We start from the raw sequence: 19,755 nt of genomic DNA, 5'->3' as shown, positions 1-19,755 counted from the left end.
GCACAATATTCAACAGCTCCCGAGGAACAGTACCGGAGGTAGGAGGTCAGTAACGGGGCTTGTCTGCTTTCCCTTTCTGGACATGGCAGGGGTGTGGTCAGCACTGTCAGCTTGGGGAGGGTCAGGCGCCCTGTGCGGGAGGGGCGCAGATGCCTCAAGGGTGGGGGAAACCTGTGTACCCTGTGTGGGGGTCTGGGTGCCCCACAGTTGGGGCCCAAAGTTCCCAGGGTAGAGGGATATGTGCCCCAGGAGGGGGACCTGGGCACCCCTCAATAGGGGGGAATGTGTGTCCTGTGGGGGAGGACCATGTATCCTGGAGGGGCTGTGTCCCGTGAGGGGCTGTGATGTGGGGTTTAAAGCTTGAGTCCAGTTGTACCTGGTAATGTCCCCTGATTCCCAAGTCCATTACCTTTTTTAAAGGGACCTAAAAAGGGGACAATCCAAAGTAAAATGAGGGGTCATGCATGATACAGGGAGATGCCGAGAGGCTGAGAGGAAGGAACAGCCTCAGGGAGCTGTGGGTTTGCTGTGGCTCTTGCCGGGGACCCACTGCACGCACACACCCACGTCTGTGTCGCCAGGGCTGGTATCTAGAGCTAGCGTGCCGGTAGGTGGCATATGTCCTGTGCTCTCATGTACACTTTTATAGTACCCTGCAGCCCAGTGTGGGCTCAACGTGGCCTTACACTCTAGAGGCACGTGCTGGCCAAGAATGTGGCCATGCAGGTGGGCAGACCCAGGCCTGAGCTGGTGTTCATCCCACGGGGCGGGGGTGTCTGCATACTCCCTGGAGGTCCTGCCTCCTTCCCAAGGGGGCTCTCCCCTGCCAGGCTGGGGTGGGAGGCTCTCAGGGTCTTGCTCACCTCACACGCGATCACGGCTGTGCGGGCACATGGTAGCTGTGTATGTGTGGGAGCCATGTGCCTGACACGTGCCCTCATTATCTGCTCCTGCTGTGTCCCTGCTGTGACCTCCCCTTCGGGTGGCTTTTGTGGCTGCTTGGTTTGGGTAGGTGCCTGGAGAAAAGTGCAGAAGCTTCATCACCCATGCTATCGAGGAGGCCCAGGCTTGGGTCTTGTATTAGATGTCATCGTGGGCAGACTGCAGGCAGGGCAACTCCGACATGTCTGCAGGTGGCTGAGGGAGAAGTGGGCTTGGTGGGGCGGTTCCCAGCCCTGGTGTGTGACAGAGTGCTCCGCTGAAACTTTGTGGGGATGGGGTGGCCCAAATGCTCACTCGTGAGGCCTGCTGCCTGTCCTCACCCAGGTCCATTGGCCCTGGCCCCTTGGCTCGTCCAGGGAGCATGGCGTGGGTTCACCAGCACGGCGGCTGGGCTCCAGATGGGGTCCACTGACTGAAGGAGGACACAGTGCCGTCTCGGGGACGGTGTTCAGACACGGAAGCTTTTTTCAGTTGTATTTTTGTCATTTTTTAATGGAAATTATCTTTTTACTTAGTGCCCCCCCTCCGGATTATAATATTTTTAATACCAGAAATATATTTTAAATCTCTTAAACCCATGTATCCCCAGGTGGTGCCTGGCATGAGGCCAACGCCCAATGCATGTGAGAATGGAACTGACATTTAAGTTGTTTTTCATTTTTTGGCTTCTATGATATTAAAACCATCATTTCTAACCTGCCTGTGCTAATGAAAGTTTCCTTAGTGTTGTCCCTAAAAGTGGAAGTATGGGCTGAAAGTGTCTGCATGTTTGTATCTCTTGCTGCATATTTCCAAACGTTGTTCCCCTTGGGGAGGCACGGATCTATGTCGACACCAGCAAATGTGAGCGAGCCCTGCACGGCAGCTTCCCTGTGACTGACCGTTTTACTGTGTCTCCTGTCTTCCAAAACTGGGTAGGCTAAAAGCAGCGCCTCGTTACTCCTTTGAGTTGGGTTTCGAGATTGTTGCTGCATGCAGCACACAGTAGGTGGGCTCTGGGTTTCCAAGCACCGTGTGCTTCTGGTACGGACTTAGCATGTGCTGTGTGCTCTGGGACTAGCTGAGATCGGACTGGAAGGCATTGCAGTGACACTCTGGAATGTGGACACGTGCGCTCGGCCTTTTTTGCCTCATGACACCTATGAGTCTGAGGTGGCGCACGTGAAGGAATCGGAGTCTGTCCACAGCCGTCCTGCCAACCCTCTGAGCCTGTCGTGCATTGGAACTAACTATCCACCCAGGTTGACCGTCGGATGGATTTATGACCATGCTCCAACAAATGCAGAAGCTTTCTTTGGTGCCAGGGCAACAGCACACCAGTAACTGGACCCTATTCCGCACCATTCTCCGCCCTAGTTTGTAATATCCACTTGGCACCATATGAATTGTCCATTTCAAAATGCCGTCCTGTTTCACATCCTCCAGCTGTGTGACAACACAAGTATCATGTAGTGATCAAAGTCTGCCGGCACCGTGGAGTAACACCGTAGGGAGTGGCTCCGCACCTTGACTGCAGGGCTGGTTACGGAAACACACACACAAAATCAGGGCGGTACCACCGTACACACAGTGTGCCCGTGCCAGTCTCCTGGGTGTGGGGACTAAGGCGTCCACACGGGGAGGTGTACACAGGTCCGCTCTCCACTCCTCTGCATCTGTCTTCCTCTGCATTCTGTCTTAATGGGCATCTGTAATAATTTCAAAATAAGTTGAAAAACATCTTATTGGCCATCTGTGAAGGGTTCACAGCACATTGGATGAGAATTGCTGACATCGTGTGCTGGAAGGAAGGCCTTGTGCTGATTCCCTAACAGAGTGTTTGCTTGCGCTCCCTGGGGACAATTGTTGACCTTCATTTTGTTGACGTGAAGTTTCTGTGTCTCCCACTGAGAAAGGTGTATCTTCAAAGAAGGCCAGGAAAATCAGCCTCCTCCTTCCTAAGGATGCCTGCCTCGTCGCCTGAGCAGGGCACACATCCTAACATTTACATGGTGCCTCTGCCCCAGGAATTCCAGACCCCACAGCTTCAATGATCTGTCTGGTCATATTCTCACCCCTTGTGGAGTTTAGTCCCCAAATGGTGTTTCCTGAGACAGTGCTCCAGATGTCCTGCGACCGGCAGGATTAGAGCTCGGGTTAGAGAGGAGGTCAGGGGGCAGCAGGCCAACAGTGCCAACCAGGGATCAGCGCTACTCGAGAGAACGGTGCACCACACCATGTGTGTGGCCCATGATCAGGTGACCCCAAGTGTGCATGGCTCTTACTTCCTGTGTCCCGTGCCAGGCAGTTGCTAGAGGGGCCTTCCGGGGAGGACACCCCATTGGCTGCCTTGAGTACCTCCTCCTGCTCAATGCCTTGTGCCGCAAGGTAGCAATGCCTTTTATTTTTTTTACAGACTTTTTTTTTTTTTTTTTGGTTGAGATAGTTGACACATGATACGTGTGTTTCTGGTGTGCAACATAGTGATTCCACAGGTTTGCGCTACGTTGTCTCTTAATACTGATAGCTCCTGATGCATCTTACTAGACATCTTGGTCATGGACAGAGTTGGGAGACTTCTTCACACGCCAGCAGGAACAACATCTGCGTGGTTCCCCTTGTCTTGGTCAGTGTGGCTACATCACATTGTGGGGTTCCCTTTAAAGATGAAGGTGCTTGTGGGGGTCTTTCTTGTGGGTGCTTTGGGGTGGGGGGAAAAACCTGTGGGCAGGCTGGTTCGCTGGCTCCAGCATCCTGTGTGGGTGTCAGCAGTAGGAATGCCCAGCAGCCTTATGAAGAACCCCACATAGGAAGGCGGCTGATTTGGGCACGTCATGAAATGTATTTTGTGTCTTAACTGAAGTTGTGATTTTAGGAACAGGGTTTTGGTTTATTTTGAGCTCTGAATTAAGAGAATTTGTGTTTCTCAGATTTTTTTAGCAAAGGCATTTTAAAAGAGAAAATGTGTTGTAATGGGGTACACATTTTCTGGTGCTTGGTTTTTTGTTTTTGTTTTTTAAAGATTTTATTTATTTATTTGACAGAGAGAGATCACAAGTAGGCAGAGAGGCAGGCAGAGAGAGAGAGGAGGAAGCAGGCTCCCTGCCGAGCAGAGAGCCCGATGCGGGACTTAATCCCGGGACGCGAGATCATGACCTGAGCCGAAGGCAGCGGCTTAACCCACTGAGCCACCCAGGTGCCCCTGGTGCTTGGTTTTTGAAGAAGCCTTGTCTCTCTGGTAATCAGGTGCCCCATATATGGGAGCTGATGTGTTCCCTGCAGTCTGATGGGTTAGGGAAGCTGTGAGCACATGCTTTCACATAATTAGTTGAAAGCAACATATATTCTCCAGGCTAGAATAAACTTAAGTATTATCTATTTTTCATCCAAATTGGTTAAGCGAAGCCAGATTCTGATCTATCTCATCATCAGACTTTTTACTTCTGAAATTAGGAGGTATTTTTAAAATCGAGGGTCAAGATTTGATCAAGATGTAAATTCCAGTTACCATTTAGAACTATTGCAAAAATTTAAGAAGGTTATTTGCAAAATGGATTGCCATTAGTTTCTATGAGGATGATGAACTATTTTAGCTTTTTTTTGCACATTTATATTTCAACTTGTATGTATTAGTGTGAATACATTAATACATACAAGAGATATTGAAGACTTTTACTAATTATATTGTGTGATTTTAACATAATTATGATTGTATTATAGTAATTTGTAACAACTTTTAATAAGAATTATATTCTTGAAAAGGGAACAGTGAATATTTGTATGTAAAATCATATTTTCTTATTGATTCATTGTAATTTAGATGGCTTGCTGTTCCCACGCGAGACGAAGCATAACACATAAAAACATAACTTGAAACCCTAGCAAATACTTAACGCAGTGTGCCTTTGTTAGTGGGAGCAGTTCCCTTTCCTCTCTGGTTGTACATCTTGAGTAAGTGAACACTCAGCGACGTTTTGAGAAGTTATGAGCGACCGCACAGGCCTCACAACCATCATAACCCCGTCAGATGCCAGCGAGGAGCAGGGGAGGGCAGGGAGCCGAGGGCCCCAGGGCACGAAGCAGGATGGCTGCTCACATTCTGTCCCTCGACCCCCCAGAGGCCCTCAGGGGGATGTGGCTGTAATCTCACCTCTTTTATTTCTGTGGGGTATTAGGGGGTACACGTTGTTGGCATGGGAGGCCCTGCTGCAGCTGCGGACGCGCAAAGGCGAGCAGTCTGCTTCTCCCTCTGACCTCCCCTTCTGTGCTCTCTCTCTCTCTCTCTCTCTCAAATAAATAAAATCTTTTAAAATAAATTCGAGAGTGGTTCCAGGAGTGGCTCAGAGCAGGGAGTACGGCTTTCAGAGGAGACAAGGGCCTTGGGGCCACTGTACAGGCTCTGTGAACGAGGGCCAGGTGCATGGCGAGCCTCTGCAAACTGGTCTGCCTCGAGCAGGCTGTCCGGGTTTCTCAGATGGGCTTGAAGCTCGGCTCTGTGGCGCCCTCTTGGCATTGAACCTTGAACCGCTGCACTGTGACCTGCTCCTCTGACAACTGTTTGCCTTCTGTCCCCAATGAGCTTAAACACCTGCCCACTTTCTTCTTACAGTTCCCCCTGTTTCTGGAATCAAACGGAAAACACTGATGGGAACCTGTTTTAAAAACTCCTGTATCTTTGGGATCAAAAGAGCCGCAAATGCATGCCCCTGGCTCCGGAGGCCGGTGCCCCCAGGAGCTCCTGTCTGTGGTGGGTGACCGCAGCTTCCCTCTGCCGCATCATGGTGCAGGTCAGGACAATAGCCAGATGCTTGTTAAATGTCTGATGATTTAAAATTCGTACCTTGTTTAATCTCCTGACACTGTGATGCCCCTGCCAGTGCCATTCCCATTTATGCAGGAAGAGGCCTGGGCAGGGAGGGGGTTTTCCATCTTGGCACAGCTAATAAATGTTGAGTCATGATGCCCCCTGTCCCGCCTGCCCTAGATGCCGGTTCTGTCTGGGACATTGGGATTTACTGCTGGTTTGTTGAAATTCCCTGTGAGGGGTGAGGGGCTCACTGTATATATTTGGAACTAAGTCATCGGTGTGATAAAGTTAAGCATTTGTTAAAAATGCCTACTGGGTAGTCCTGCATGCAGAACACAGCAGAGTTTTGTAGCCTCTTGTAAACTGATGAGAAAAAGCATGTGCACAGACCAAAGAGCCAGAGAGGATCCCCGAGGCTGGTGTGCGGCGGGTGCGGTTGAGACCAGATCCTGCCGAGTCCCAGCGAGCGTGTGAGAGCTCACGGTGCGATCCCTGGGGCTGGGGTGCGACCTTGGTCTTGAATGTGGCTGGACATGAGCTCGTGAGGGGAGGAACAGGACTTTCCAGGAGGGCAGAAGCATCAGAAGGGGTGGGAGCGGGTAGGTGTTTGATGTCTCTGTGGCAGGGTCCCTTGCATTGCTCCGACACACTGTTCACGCCGGTCACCAGTGGCCCTGACATGGGATGTGCTGGGATGTCCTTGCCAAGAACAGACGATGGTGCTGTCCCTCTCTGCTATGTCTAGGCGCCAGTGCTGACTTGTCTCACTGTGTCTCATAGGGTGTCCATACGCCAGAGCTTTGGAGAGTGTCCCTGCACCCACCTCTGTTGGGCATGTGTCCTCCTCCATCTCGGCACAGCATAGGCGTATTCTATCCCAGCCCTCCCATGGCCTGAGTTCAGGGCCAGTGAACTGCAGTCTGAGTCCCCCTGCCTGTTCTGTGAAGAAGGTTTTACCAGAGCTCTCCGACACCCATTGCTTCGTGTTGCCCCGGGGCTGTTTTCCTGCTACAGGGATAGTTGGAGCAGAGGCTCTTCTCTCGAGGGCTCTTCCAGCAAACGCCTGACCGTGTCCTCGCTGCCCCTCTATGCGGTCATGCTCTGCTCTGGTTCATGCGCTCACATGGTTAGGGCTCTCCCCTCTCACTGATACAGGTGGTTGCGAGTGTGTAAGTGAGCTGGACTCCAAAGGGGGAAACTCAAGCACTGCATGTGACCACTGGTATCTGCCTGTGGTTCTGTTTTGCATCAGGTTGGGAAGTTCTCCTGAAAAGACATCACATTAGTGTCCTGCTGGTCAGCTCACCAGCTCTTGGATGCTCTGAGAGCACGTGCACACTCCCGTGCTGGGGTTCACCAGCGTCCCCAGCAGCCAGAGACCCCAGAGACCGTGGTTCTCGTCCTGCCTCGCTCTGCACAAACTGGGCTGTAGGCACACGTTTCTCTTGGCAGAAATTAAGGTGACTTCATCCTCACAATCAAGCTGAAGACTTCTACATCAAGTAACGCATGATACTTAACCAAAATTCGTCAGTTTTATATTAATTGGCTACTTTATTCCAGACCTTATTCTTGAAGTATTTTCTTACTTCAGAGGAGACACATTTCAACGGTCGCTTCAGCTAAAACAGCACTATTTGAGATTTCATCTTCTTGCCCATTAAAGAACTGTTTGGCGCCTTGTTGTGTGTGATTTACTTTCCAAACCTTGAAGTGCTGCGCGAACCACGGCACACTGGCACAGTTGGAGTAGCTGGTGTGAAGAGCAGTGGGAAGGCGGGTCCGACACTCCTGGCGGGGAGATGGACACCGTGCTCGTGGGTGTTGGATGTTCTCGAAGCCCAGGAGGAAGCCGCTGAGCAGGTCAGTCCCATTACATGTGCTCTTGGCCTGTCCTGTTTGGAAGAGTCATTGAGGGTGTGCAGGTCCCGTCATTCCTGTTGTGACTGCTCACTATCATACAGGCCTTATTCTTTTATAATGAATAGGAACCACGTTTCCTCCCTGAGAAATGCCATGTCATGTTGCCTTCTCACATGTGCTTACGGGTGGCAGCTTGGTGTTGGAACACAGAAACCTCTCTCCCTCGTGTGCCAAGATTTGAGGTGATGGTCCCAGGCCAGCGTGTCTCCCCTGCAAAGTATCACCACCCAGGACAACTCTACAAAGTAAGATTTTCGCCCAGAATCTTATGTAAAAGAGAATTCTCTCTGTGTCTTGAGTGTAACGTTTGCCCTCTGTGGACAGGGTTCGAGAACAGCTTGCCGTCCTCATCTGCTGGTGGAGGCCGCTTCTGGGCGTGAAGGTGAGTTAGTAATCCCCACGTCTGCAGGGGATGTGGCTTATTTTCCTTGGGATCCTGATTACTGCTGAGTTTGCTTCGGTGTGGTTAGAGGAATGAGTGGAATTTATGTTTTGGCGATACTCTCTCACCTGCTGCTTCTGCCGAGCTAGGGACAGAGGTAGGATTGGCAATCCAGCCAGTGTCGTCTGGGCCTTGGGTCATGAGCGCTGACACCTTGCAGGGGACAGACTCTCCCACAGGTCCTCCTTCCAGGACAGCCTGTGTGCCTGCTTGGAGGGGGTGGAAACAGTATTTCTCTTGTCAACACGTAAGACCTTGACCGGGACGCAGACACAAATATGAAAGAGAGAGGGCTCTGGAACTCCTGCTGTAGTGTCTGTGCGTCGTTTTCCAGTAAAAGTGAATCATACCATTACTCAGGCATTTGGATAGTGGAACAGCTTTTGTGGATGGTCTTGCTGGTAGTTGAACTTGTTCATTTGTCTGCTTTAGAAATACAGGGAGGCCATCCCGTTACGAAGAAGGTTCTGGCTTCCAGAGTAGCCAGTTGTGGTGGGAGGCGGAGAGGCATGCTACAGCATGGCCAGGAATTGTTAGCAGAGCCCAGAAGACCCTGTGTTGTCAGGTGCTCAGACTCCCTGAGGTGTGGCTGGCCTGAAGGCGAGCTTCTCTCCATCAGCAAGTACTTGTTCGCTGATTCTTTGTCTGAGCGCAGCGCTCTGGTCCATCCTCCAGGAGCAAGAACTTCCTCGTGGCCAGCCACAGTTTTGGGAAAGCTTCACCCACATGGTCTCCCCTCATTTTGCACTGAGTCAGGGAATGGGTGGGGGTCTTAGACTTGTGACCGTGTGGCGGGTTGGCTCATCGGCGTGTGTCTGAGACTTGGGGGTGCTAGTTCCAGTGTCACCTGCACAGTAGGTCTTCACCGGGGTCATACTGCTCATACCCTGATCTTAGGAGTCCTCGAGTTCAAAAGAACCAAAACCCAATCAAACTGTCTTAGGCAAAAATGAGGCTGGTTCTCTGACTGTCGAGAGAGTCCTTCCAGAGCTCACAAGGCACGGAGGAGAGCACTTGCTTCCAGCTCTGGGTTTGCAGGACCGGAGGGTCCACACTTGAGGCACAGAACATAGTCTGTCTGCAGACTCGGGATTGCTGGAGGAGTGAGTCCGAGTGGCTCCACGGGGCCAGTGTCCAGCCGCCTCACCTTCACTCACGTGCTGGCTGGTCCGGGGCCCTGAGAGCAGGCCAAGTGGTCACCAGAACCTACTGCAGGAGGGCTCACGGCTGGTCTACACCTTTCCTAGATGGAGAGGCTGTAAGGCAGAGGTAGAAATAAGTTTACCACACATCAGCTGGTAAAGAAGTGTTTGATCTAGAGTGAAAATCCTTACTGGCTTATCCTAGACTTCCTCTCCCGTGATGGCCTTAGGTTTCTAGAGTCTGTATTCACTGCTCCAGGAATAGGTAGGGATGGCCGGTATGCAGTGTCTAAGGACTTCCTCTAGTGGGAAGAGGCTTCGTAGGAAGGGTCCTGATGTGTGGAATTGCTGATTTTTCTCAGGCAAAAAGAGATCGGTAAGCCACCAGGCACAGAAAACAGAGTCTCTTGTATCTTGCGTTTGTTCAGGGAAGAACAGTTGAAATGGCCCACTTTGCTTCCTGATGGCAGGAATGGTCTTGGGTGTGTGGCGTGGTTGGGGCACCTATCTGACAGCAGAGACGTTATTGCTGGCAGTGAATAGCCTGCCCAGTGCAGCTCACACCCCTGGGCTGGTTTTCAGGGTGACTTTCCCCCTATTACAGACCCACAGATGGTGGGCGAGCAGAAACCGGTCTTGGCCGTCTTGACCTCAGACAGCCAGAGGCCTGGGAGAACTGATATGATAAAGAGAGTTAATGAGACAAATAATTCCGTAAAATGGTGGGAACTCAATCACAGAGTTCAGAAGACTTAAGTTCAGATGATTTTTCTGAGCGTTTGTTTCCTGTGGGAGAGGCTGCGGACCCCGTGGAGTCTCTTGACTCTGCGCCTGTAACAGCCCAGCCAGCGTGGGGCCTGGGGCGCGTGCGGTGTCCTCGCCTTGTGGCGGGCCGTGTGGACCCATCACTGTCCGACTCCCTGTTGTGCCTGTCTCCGGCACCTCCTGGGACACCTCCCTCCCTGAGTCCCTGCTGGTGTGGCAGGGTTGCATGTGTTGGGGGAAGCCATGCAGTCCCAGTGACTGAACTGGTTGCTGGTGACCAGGAGGTGCAGTGCTGAGTCCAGAACAAGGTGTGAGGTGCCTGAGCCCTGCCTACCCCCCCAGCCCCCACAAGGTTCCCTCACCCTTGGGGGCAGAGAAGCCGATGCAAACGTAGATGCTGTTTTCCCGCTGGCAGTGAAGCTCTTCCAGAAGGCTCGCCTGTCCCCACTGAGCTCCACAAACCTGAGCGAGCGTTCAGGTGTTGCCCACATGGAGGGGTATTGGGGGCTGTCCCTGTGAGCAGGCTTGTGGCTGGCACATGGCTGTTGTGCACAGAGAAGGGGCCTCATGCCAGCATCATGACTGAGGGACCGAGGCACCAGGTGCTCCTTCCCAGGTGTCCATGTGACACTGGCTTTCCCGCTTTCCAAGGACGCAGTGCCACTGAGAGATGCACCATTTAGTGTGGACACCAGGGGACGAGGGACCGACACCCTCTGAGGAGAAGAGAGCTTGTGGTGGGGGGGACTTCCAAAGTGCAACGGTCACGTCTGGATGTTAGCTTCTACAAATAAGGGGTTCTCTTACATTCTGGATGATTCTAGAAGGTGTGTCCTGACTCACTTCCAGAAAGATCAGGGTATTTGAAGATACAAAGTAGAATCTCACCTGGGAGGGTTTGGTGGAAGGTGTTCCTTTGCACCTGCCTGGCTCTGGGGCTGTGGGGGTGCTGTCCAGGCTGGGCGTGCTTTCCTGTCGGCAGTCATGGGTCGCAGACCTGTTCAGACCTGACAGGATGATCCACTGAAATGACTGACCCACATTCTCAGTGAGGTTCTTCCCGTGCATTGACTATAAGCATGCCCGTGGCAGGTTCCCGTCCGCCCACATGGGCCTGGCCAAGACCCCAAAACGGGCCCTGTGGTTTTGTTGCCAGCAGGATCCCCGTCCGCACCGTCTCTCCTGCTCCCAGCCACTTGCCTGCTATAACGCGTGTCCCTGAGGTTGGTTCTCCCCTGACTGGGGGGGGGGGTGATGTCCTGCTCCCACGGCAGCGTGCGTGCATTCCTGTTTTCAGATACTACTGCTTAGTCCCTCCATCTGCAAGTGCTCAAACTTTACTATTTTCATAAACAGGTTGCTGTCAAAGCGCTCAGCAAATTCTTGGCTGCATTATGAATGGGGATGGCATTGGGCTATTGTCTCTCTTTCTCTTGACCTCCAGCCACTGGTCTTTATTTACCTCCATCTAGCCGCCATGGGGCAAGGCAGGGACAGCATGTGTTCAGCCTGGGTGGGATGAGGTCCCAGTGGACGATGACTCCCCCACGGGAGATGCTTGAGGTTCTCTCGTGCGTTACCAGGTCCCCTTGGTGACAGCCGGCGTGGGCATTGGCCTTTCTCATCGTACCACAGAGACATGGGTGCCACAGGGGGCCCTGTGGCCTCTGAACAAATCACTTTCTCCTGCCGGTGTGGTGGGGTTGGAGGCAGAACCGAGTGACAAGCTGACCCATGCTCTTGCACGCTGATGGGGACGGGGGCGGTGCTGTGGGTTTGTTTTCTGTGCCCATGCAGGAGGGGTAGAGGTCACCATGCAATTTTCCAGAACTCACCTGTGCAAGGTGAGCCTCGTACAGTGTCCTGCATCTCAGGGGATTAGACCATTGATCCCTAGCACCCCCGCTGTTGCGATTAAGGACTGACCTGCTTCCCGACCTATGGTGTGGGTCCTTGTGCTGAGAGAGAAGCCAGGAGTGCAGTCCTGGGGTGCAGTCTGGGTGACCGGGCTGACTGAATTCAGGAGGCATGTGATGTAGGCGTCCACGTTTTCTAAGGTTCTGCTTCTTTCCGGATCTGCAGTGCTTCCGCCTCTCTCTGTGTGCACTTGCGCAAGTGCACACGCATGTGCACACACGCAGAAATGCAGTCACTTCACGCATCTCATGTTTAATGCGTCTCGTGTTTACACGCATGTGTGTGTGTACTTCCGTGTCTGCGTGTGGGTACACGTGTGCAGCCATGAGTATAATGACCCGAACCCAGAAATAGGCCTGAGGCGGCGTCTCCATTTTGTGGGCTCTGTCTCCAGGGGAAACCTGTCTTCATCAGCTTGTCAGCCCTAACTGGCTTCTCACGTCATGGCGTACGTGGCTTTCTAAGCAGCAGCCCCCCTGCTCCCTGTCCTCTGCTCCCAGCCCCGCCTCACTGCCCATCTCCACTGCATCCCGTGCTGCTCAAGCTGCAGCAGACCCACTCTCCAGGCTGTTTGGGATGCTTTTCTCTCGGGTCCCTGTCTGTTTAGCAAACCTTTACTCTAAACTTGCTGCGTGCCAGCACTGGGATGGCAGAGATTCCTAACATATGGTCCTTTCCGAAGGAGCTCGTTTTCTAGTTGGAGGAGGGACACCTAGACAGTAAGGCTCCTATGACATAAGCGAGTCGGGAACAGAGCTGTCCCCGATGACTCCGCAATGGACCCTCCCGTGGAAGTGGCCAGTGCGTCAGGAGAGGCAGGCAGCCCCAAGTGTGGAATCCCGGCCCCAGTGTACTCGCATGGGGAGCGCGGAGAATCCTCTCCGACATTTGGGTCCTGCCTGGTGCACAGCCACCTCTCCTGCCACTAACACTAAAGCCATGCCTCATGGGCTCTGACTGCTGTTTTAACTGATGTTGTTAGGAAGAGGGAAGAGGGATACAGGAGACCTGGGGTGCAGCCGTTCTGAGAGTGGGCACCGTTCATAACAGTGAGCAGCCACAGCAGGTGCAGTAGCTTGCGGCCTAGGCTGGGGCCACGGGAAGGGGAGGGGTGCGGTATGGAAGCTGCTTGGAGGCAGTGGCGAGGCCAGGGACGTGGGGGGCTGCAGGGTCGAAGGACACGGTGTGTGCAGTCAGAGCCGGCCCGTGCGAGTGTGAGCCTCCGTCCGTCGTGCTGGTAACCCTCCCCAGCCCCGCGAGTGATGTCAGCTGCCGGGACCCTGAAGGGCGGGTGCTCTGCTAATGTCTTGCTGTTTGGGTTTGCAGAAGACGGCTCAGTTTCCCTGATGCGCCCTCGGGGTGAGGTCACCTGGGACCCCAGCGGTAAGTGCACTCTCGTCCCTTCTGCCTGCGGTTGGAGCCACTGGTTCTGCCACAGATCTTTCTAATGGTTTTCTTTTCTTCGCAGGTTACTCACAGGAGCACCATTTTCCTCGGTCGCTACCGCACCCATCTCCACCTCAGCGCCCTGAGAAGCATTGCAGCAGGAGCAGAAGAACATGGGAAGTTCTGTTACTGTTTAGCTATTGTATCAGGATATTGAAAACTGAAATTAAACCTTATAAAATATTTGGTGTGACTCAGGTTTCTTTCTTTCTTTTTTTTTTTTAACTTTAGCTTTGTGAAGGTATAAGTGACATAAAATTGTAAGGAATATCCGTGCACATTGCGGTGGCCTAACATGCATGCACATAGTGACGGGGCCCCCACCGTCTAGTTGGTTGGCTTCCACACGGTGCCCTTGTTGGGGGTGAGGATGGTTAAGATCTTGTCTCTCAGCGAATTTCATTACGCATTAGTGTTCCTGACTGGGGTCACTGCGTTTCAGTGAGACCTGTGGACCAGGCTCGTCCTATAGCTGAAGGTTTTTGGCCTTCTGCCAACCTGCGCTCACTCCCTCCTCCTCACGGCTGCTTTTCCTGCCCGCACGGAGGACTTGACCTCTGTTGTTCTGTTTTGCTTTTAGATTTCTCATATAGGCCATGCGTGCAGTATTTGTCTTTTTCCACCTGGCTTATCTCATGGAGCAGGAGGCCCTCAGGGTCCATCCATATTGTTGGTAGTGGTAGGATTTCCTTACATCTCCCGGGGGGGGAAACATGCCAGTGTGTGTGTGTAAATATACATGTGCACGCTTGCATATGTACCTACCTGCACCCTCTTCTGTGGTCATCTGTTGGTGGACACTTAGGTTGTTTTCCTAACGGTGCAGATTTCTTATTCAAGCAAAACAGCACATTTATGAATAAATCTTCATGTATAAAAAATCTGAATGTATAAATTAACATTTCAGTGTTAATTGTGTATATTTATTCTTTAGGTATTTTATTTATGAAAATGCCCACAAGATTAATCACAAGTTTTAAAATTACATTGTGATTACCGCCCCCCAACAAATACATTCTCATTGTTCCTTATGTTTGAAATTCTAAAGGTTATCACTCAACATCGGGACTCTCTTCTCTCTTTGGTATGTCCATTGTATAAATGATTAAAAATCATCCATGTTTTGTGCTGAAACATTACCCAAGTAAGGGTCGTACTGGAGAAGCTGGACATGATTCTCTTCCACATTGGTTTATGGGGCTCGTGTGTCTGTGATGGTCAGGACTCCTTATTTCCAGAATTTAGTTATGGTTTGTGAAGTGTGAGCTACTTCTCAGGGAAGGTAGGAAGGCAGGAGGACATGAGACGTGGCCGTGTGTTACCATGCTGTGTCACGCTGGACAACAGAATGACCATAGGCCAGCATGCTGGGAGTGGTGCAGTAATTCTGGCAGGGTGCCGGTCCGGGGCTGGGCAGGGTTCTCAGTGCGGCAAGTCTCAGGAAGCGATGTGGCTTGGGACAGCACCGTGTGCTCCCACACCCACAGGAAGGGGCGAGGCTGAGAGCCTCTCAAGGCAGGTGAGAAAAGCAGTGCCCAAGGCTGGGGTGGGCCAGGTGACCTTGTCAGCCACGTAGGGAGCTTGGGCTATGAAAGGCACAGGAAGGTCCTGGTGGGTCATTTACATGATGTTCTCTGGTGAGATCTACACTTTTGGGAGCTCCTGAGGCCATTGTGAAGAGGCTGGGCAAGAGGTGCGTGTGGAGGACCAGGGAAGGGGAAGTGTTCTGGGCCTCCCCCAGGATCTTGGCGGTGGTCAGCCCTGGGGAGCAAAGAGCAGGTGGCAGGAGGTCATGGGAAGGTGGGCTGCCAGCGGTGGAAGGGTGGGTAGTAGGAGCCATCCAGGGTGGCTCCCGGGTCTGGCTTGGGCCGTTGGAGACTTGTGTTGCTTTCACGTGCTGACAGGACCCCAGCCGAGAGCCGGGGTGGGGGTGGGCAGGTGCACAGGTGACCAGGGTCTGGTGCTGGTGTCGTGCTTATGGCCTGTCTCAGTCCAGGAGGCAGTCTTGTGACATGGTGGGGCATCGGCTGAGTCTGGGCTGGGGCCATGGTGGGCAGGATGCAAGGGTGGCTGGGATCTTCCTGGAAAGCCCTCTGGTGAAAAGGAGAACCCAGAGCCGAGCTCTACAAAGACCAATGTTTAGGGGCGGGGACAGGTGGAGGGAGGGAAGCTGAGAAGGAGTTGGGGTTTAGAGGACACGGGGCAGTGGGATGTCACGGAAGCCGCTGGTGGGAATAGGATGCTGTGGTCAGCACGTCCCACTGTGGAGGAGTCTGGTCCTCCTCTGTGGCTGGAGGCTAATGCTGGGCTGGGGGAGGCAGCAGGAGACCCCAGCACCTGTGGCTTCACGGATGCCACTGAGAATGCACTGGAGGGGATGGGAGGCAGGTGCTCAGTGTCACCTCTGCACACTCTGCTTTGTGTAAGGCGAGGAAGCTCTTAGGGCTGGGGCAGGGTGAGTGGGGCTGGGAATGCGTTTCGGAGCTGGACGAGCAGGTGCTTGTTTGAGTCTGATGGAGGCCGGCAGACAGCGTGGCCGGGAGCCACAGGGGCAGTTGGGGGAGTCCCGAGAAGATGCTGGGAAGCTTAAGGGTCCACTGTCGCTGGGGCCTAGCCCTTCATTTTCAGTGAACTTCAGAAATTTTTAAAAATCCACTTTTTTTTTTTTTTTCCTAAGAGGGATACTTGAAGAGCATGGAAGGGTTGTCTGCATTACGGTCCAGCGTCCTGCTCTGTGCGGTTTATACACGCAAACTGCTGGGGCACCAGCTTCCCCTGACCCTTTTACGTCCTGTTGCCCCAGATCCCCGGCTCATTTCAGCCCTTCCCAGAGGCAGCAGGTGACGGTTATGTTTTCCATAGCTCAGTCTCTAAAATGCTTTAGTTCTGTTGTAGCTTTTTCCTAACATGTTATGAAAGTATTTGTATGTATTTTTCAAAGTGATTTTATTCAGAATTAAGTAGATGGAGCAAAATCTATCGAGGCTTTTGAAACTCTGGTGCTGGCTGCAGGAAAGAGGGCTCCTGCACGCGGGGCGGCTGGCGTTCCCGTGCGGGATCCTCAGGCTTCTGCACTCACGGCTGTGACACACTGTGTGTTCTGTCGTTCCTTAAACTCTAGACGAGAAGCACTATTTTTAAAGCATGGGACCTAAAATGTTCTTCCAAGAATATTTTTAATTTTTAATCTGTAGACTGTGTACTTTGAGTGAATTCATTTACATGTGATCGAGTATGTCCCTAGAATAATTCAGAACACATATTCTGGGTTCTGTTTGTTTGGGTGGCTTTGCTCTTCCAGTTTATGGACGCAGCTGTCATGCCGACGTCCTCCAAGTGGCCAAAGGCAAGATGCTCTGTAGACAGGCTGTGTTGTTAAGGTTTTGTTCACGGACCTGACATTGACCAGAGCTGTTGGCAGCAGCAGTGCTGCTGCCTGAACCATGTGCAGGCTGCCTTGGAGGGCAGAAGTCCAAACAGAACCAAATTGAGCCCTTGGGCATGGGAGGCTCTGAGGACATGTCCAAGAAAGGGCCCGTGGTCTGAGAACCCCGTGGCACCCAGGAAAATGTCAGTTGTTTCTGTTGTTTAAATTTGGAAAAAGTTACTCAGCCCATGGTCCCGGTGTTCAGCTCCTGGTCTCTCAAGTTCCTCCGGGCGCGTGCTGGAGGGCCCATGTGTTTTCTGAGTGGATGCTTCTACAGCATCAAGAGTTCCCCCTTCCGAGTGACCCTGTGTGTCATGCCCTGTGTTTACCAGCCTCCCTCACCATGTGACATTCAGTGTCCTTCAGAGAAGAGTCTGAGGAAATCAAGACAGAGAGAACTCCTGTTCCTGCGGCGGCCGCTCAGGCGGCCTGGAGGCTGCACCTGGGCGCTCTGGGCCATCTGCTCCTGCTCGCGCCGCTGGTCCCTCAGAGTCGGGCTGACCGAGGCCGATTGGGGGCGGTGGCATGCCAGCACCGTGCACTGGCGTGCAGACCCTTTGCACTTGGAAGAGGCGGCGGGACTAGGTTGGAAATGCTTCAGTTAGTATGCTATTATGAAGAGTAATTGCACCAGAAATAAAAATCGTCACGGTTCCTACATTCCTCCACCAGATTTAAAACCAATCCTTTTATAAAAGAGCCCGTTACAATGAGGAATGAATTCTGGGTGGCCGCGATTTGTCAGACATGGTGGCTCTTTCCCAAATCTGACCCTTCAACCCACAGTGAGCACGTTGGCTTGTCCGCTTCAAGTTTGTGCCCTTGGTGATGAATCTCCCCACGTGTCAGGGCTTCTCATGCATGGCCCATCCACGCAGATGGGGATGGCGTTGGTCTCCTGGGTCACCCCAGCCTGGCAGGTGCTTGGCCAGCTGCCGGGCTTGGCCCCCATGGTCAGCACGGGCTGCGCTATTCCTGCAAACAGGAACAGGCGTGTCTGTGGGCAGAAAAGTCCTTGCAGGAGCCCGCGGTCCATGATCCTGGCAGGTTGACTTACTTCCATGCCCAGCAAAGGCCCCAAGCAGATGAGTTTGTGCACCTGAGAGGGACTCCAAGCCGGACGAGGCGCAGTGGCCCTAACGTGCTGACACTGACGTGCACATTAGAAGGCTGACTGAGCGTGAACTCGCAGCACGGCTTTATTCTGTTGATGGAAACGTGTTCTGATCCATTTCTCTTTTAGGCCCATGTGCACTAAAGGTTTTCACGGTCCCCACGAAGGGCAGTGCTGGCGGCGGGTGGCCCACACAAATCCAGGCTGTGACCTCTGCACAGCAACCACGTGGGCTGCAGGGGTGCTCTCAGCTCTGCAAGGGGACGTGTGGTGCCTGATTTGTGGAGGGTGGCATTTCTGTGCACCTTTCTTGGAAGCATCACGGTCCTGGGAGTCACACCGAGTGACAGCTCGGGCGCAGAGAGTCGGCGAGCATTGCTCACCGTGTCCTGTTTGAGGCCAGCAGTGCTGCCCACGGTTAGAGCATGGTTATTCCTCCACTGGTTGCCCCAGGTTGTGCTCCAACAGTGTGCGGCTGGGGCCCGCACTGGTAGCTGGCAACGGTGGTGCCAGGATTGGCAGTGGCCTGTCGGTTTTGTGTCGCAGGAGCCAGAGTGAACCGTGGAGCTCGCCGTCCCAGGGAGGGCCCTGCTTGCACACGGGGGCAGATAATGCCAGTGAGCCCGTGCAGGGATGGTGCAGGAACATCCCTGCGACCTCACGTTCTCCCACGGCCTGCTCCCATGGCCATTGTGGGGTTGGCATCCACCGATCACGGGCACCCACCGATCTCGGGCATTCACTGGTCATGGGAAGGGGGCAGGTCTGGCTGTCACCTGAGGTCGGGGGCCAGACCGTGCCCGGGGCTTGGACGCCACGCTCCTGTTGCCCTCCCAGCCCTGCCTTTGTTACGAGAGTTTCTGGGCACTCTGGGGGCAGCCAGGGACGTGAAGATGCCGCCCTCTGCTGTGGGTCAGCCGTGGCAAGGGTGTACGAAGGCCATGGGCTCGGCGCCCCAGGATCCTGACCCTGTGGGCTCGTGGGGGAGCATTCCCCCTTGGTGGAGGAGAGCTGGTGCTGCAGGGCATGTGGGTGAGCTGAGGGTCTTACGTTCCGGACTGACAGGCCTGTCTGGAGTGGCTCTTCCTGGCCTGGTGGGCTCAGGGAGGCCGCGGTGCTCAGTGCCGTAAGGAGCCGTTGACTGGTCGTCTTCCATGGAAGGGAGGGGCCTTCTGGTTTGGGAGGGTCATCCAGGCTGGGAGAGGCCATGAATGGGAGAGGCCTGTGGGGGGGACCGGGGCATTAGCCTGGAGGTTGTTGAGGACGTGTAAGTGGAGTAATTGCCACAAAACAGAATAATTCTGTGACTGTTGAGAATTTCAGTGCCGTCAAAATAACAGATTATTTGCTCCTGATTACCTGTTGAAGAGTACTGTCCCTCTGTGGGAACCAGAATGTGTGCTGGCCTCCTGCGGGTGCCCCTGGCCAGCAGCATCTACGTCCTCATGTGGCTGGTGCATGGAGGGACGCCAGCGAAGTCACTGTCAGCTCCCTGTCCTGCAGGTCCGGAGAGGCCGTGCTCGACGTGTTCGTTCCTTGGTGCCCTCCCGCACGACAGTTCCACGTCTGCAACGCCTGCCGGGCTGGAAGTTGCTCCAGTTCTCAGCGAGGAGCAGGTCTTCCCTGAAGAGCCGTCGATCTGTAGTTCAGCCACAGTGGGGGAGGGGCACGCAGCCAGGCCACCTTTGTCGCTGCTTGAGGCCGTTAAAACACCCAGGCCTTGGGCTCTCTGCTGGCCTGACTGACACTGATGTCCTTCTCCACACATCGCTGCTCCCCCCGCCCCACCCTGCATTTCTGATTCCATGGGTTTGGGGGGCCATGGTGCCAGGTGATGGATTGTGTTTCCAG

At 53.4% G+C, this 19,755-nt stretch overlaps 1 protein-coding gene across 3 annotated transcripts in view; it reads left to right on the top strand.

Moving 5' to 3' along the window:
* DLGAP2 (DLG associated protein 2) overlaps window positions 1-19,755 on the top strand; it is a 776,206-nt gene that overhangs the window by 245,715 nt on the left and 510,736 nt on the right. The gene's annotated exons all lie outside the window — the stretch shown is intronic.

This window comes from Mustela nivalis (assembly GCF_964662115.1).
Source record: "Mustela nivalis genome assembly, chromosome: 20".
In the NCBI taxonomy this organism is placed as follows: Eukaryota; Metazoa; Chordata; class Mammalia; order Carnivora; family Mustelidae; genus Mustela; species Mustela nivalis.
The sequence above is the reverse complement of the archived record's forward strand: the minus strand, read 5'-3'. Positions and strand labels throughout refer to the sequence as shown.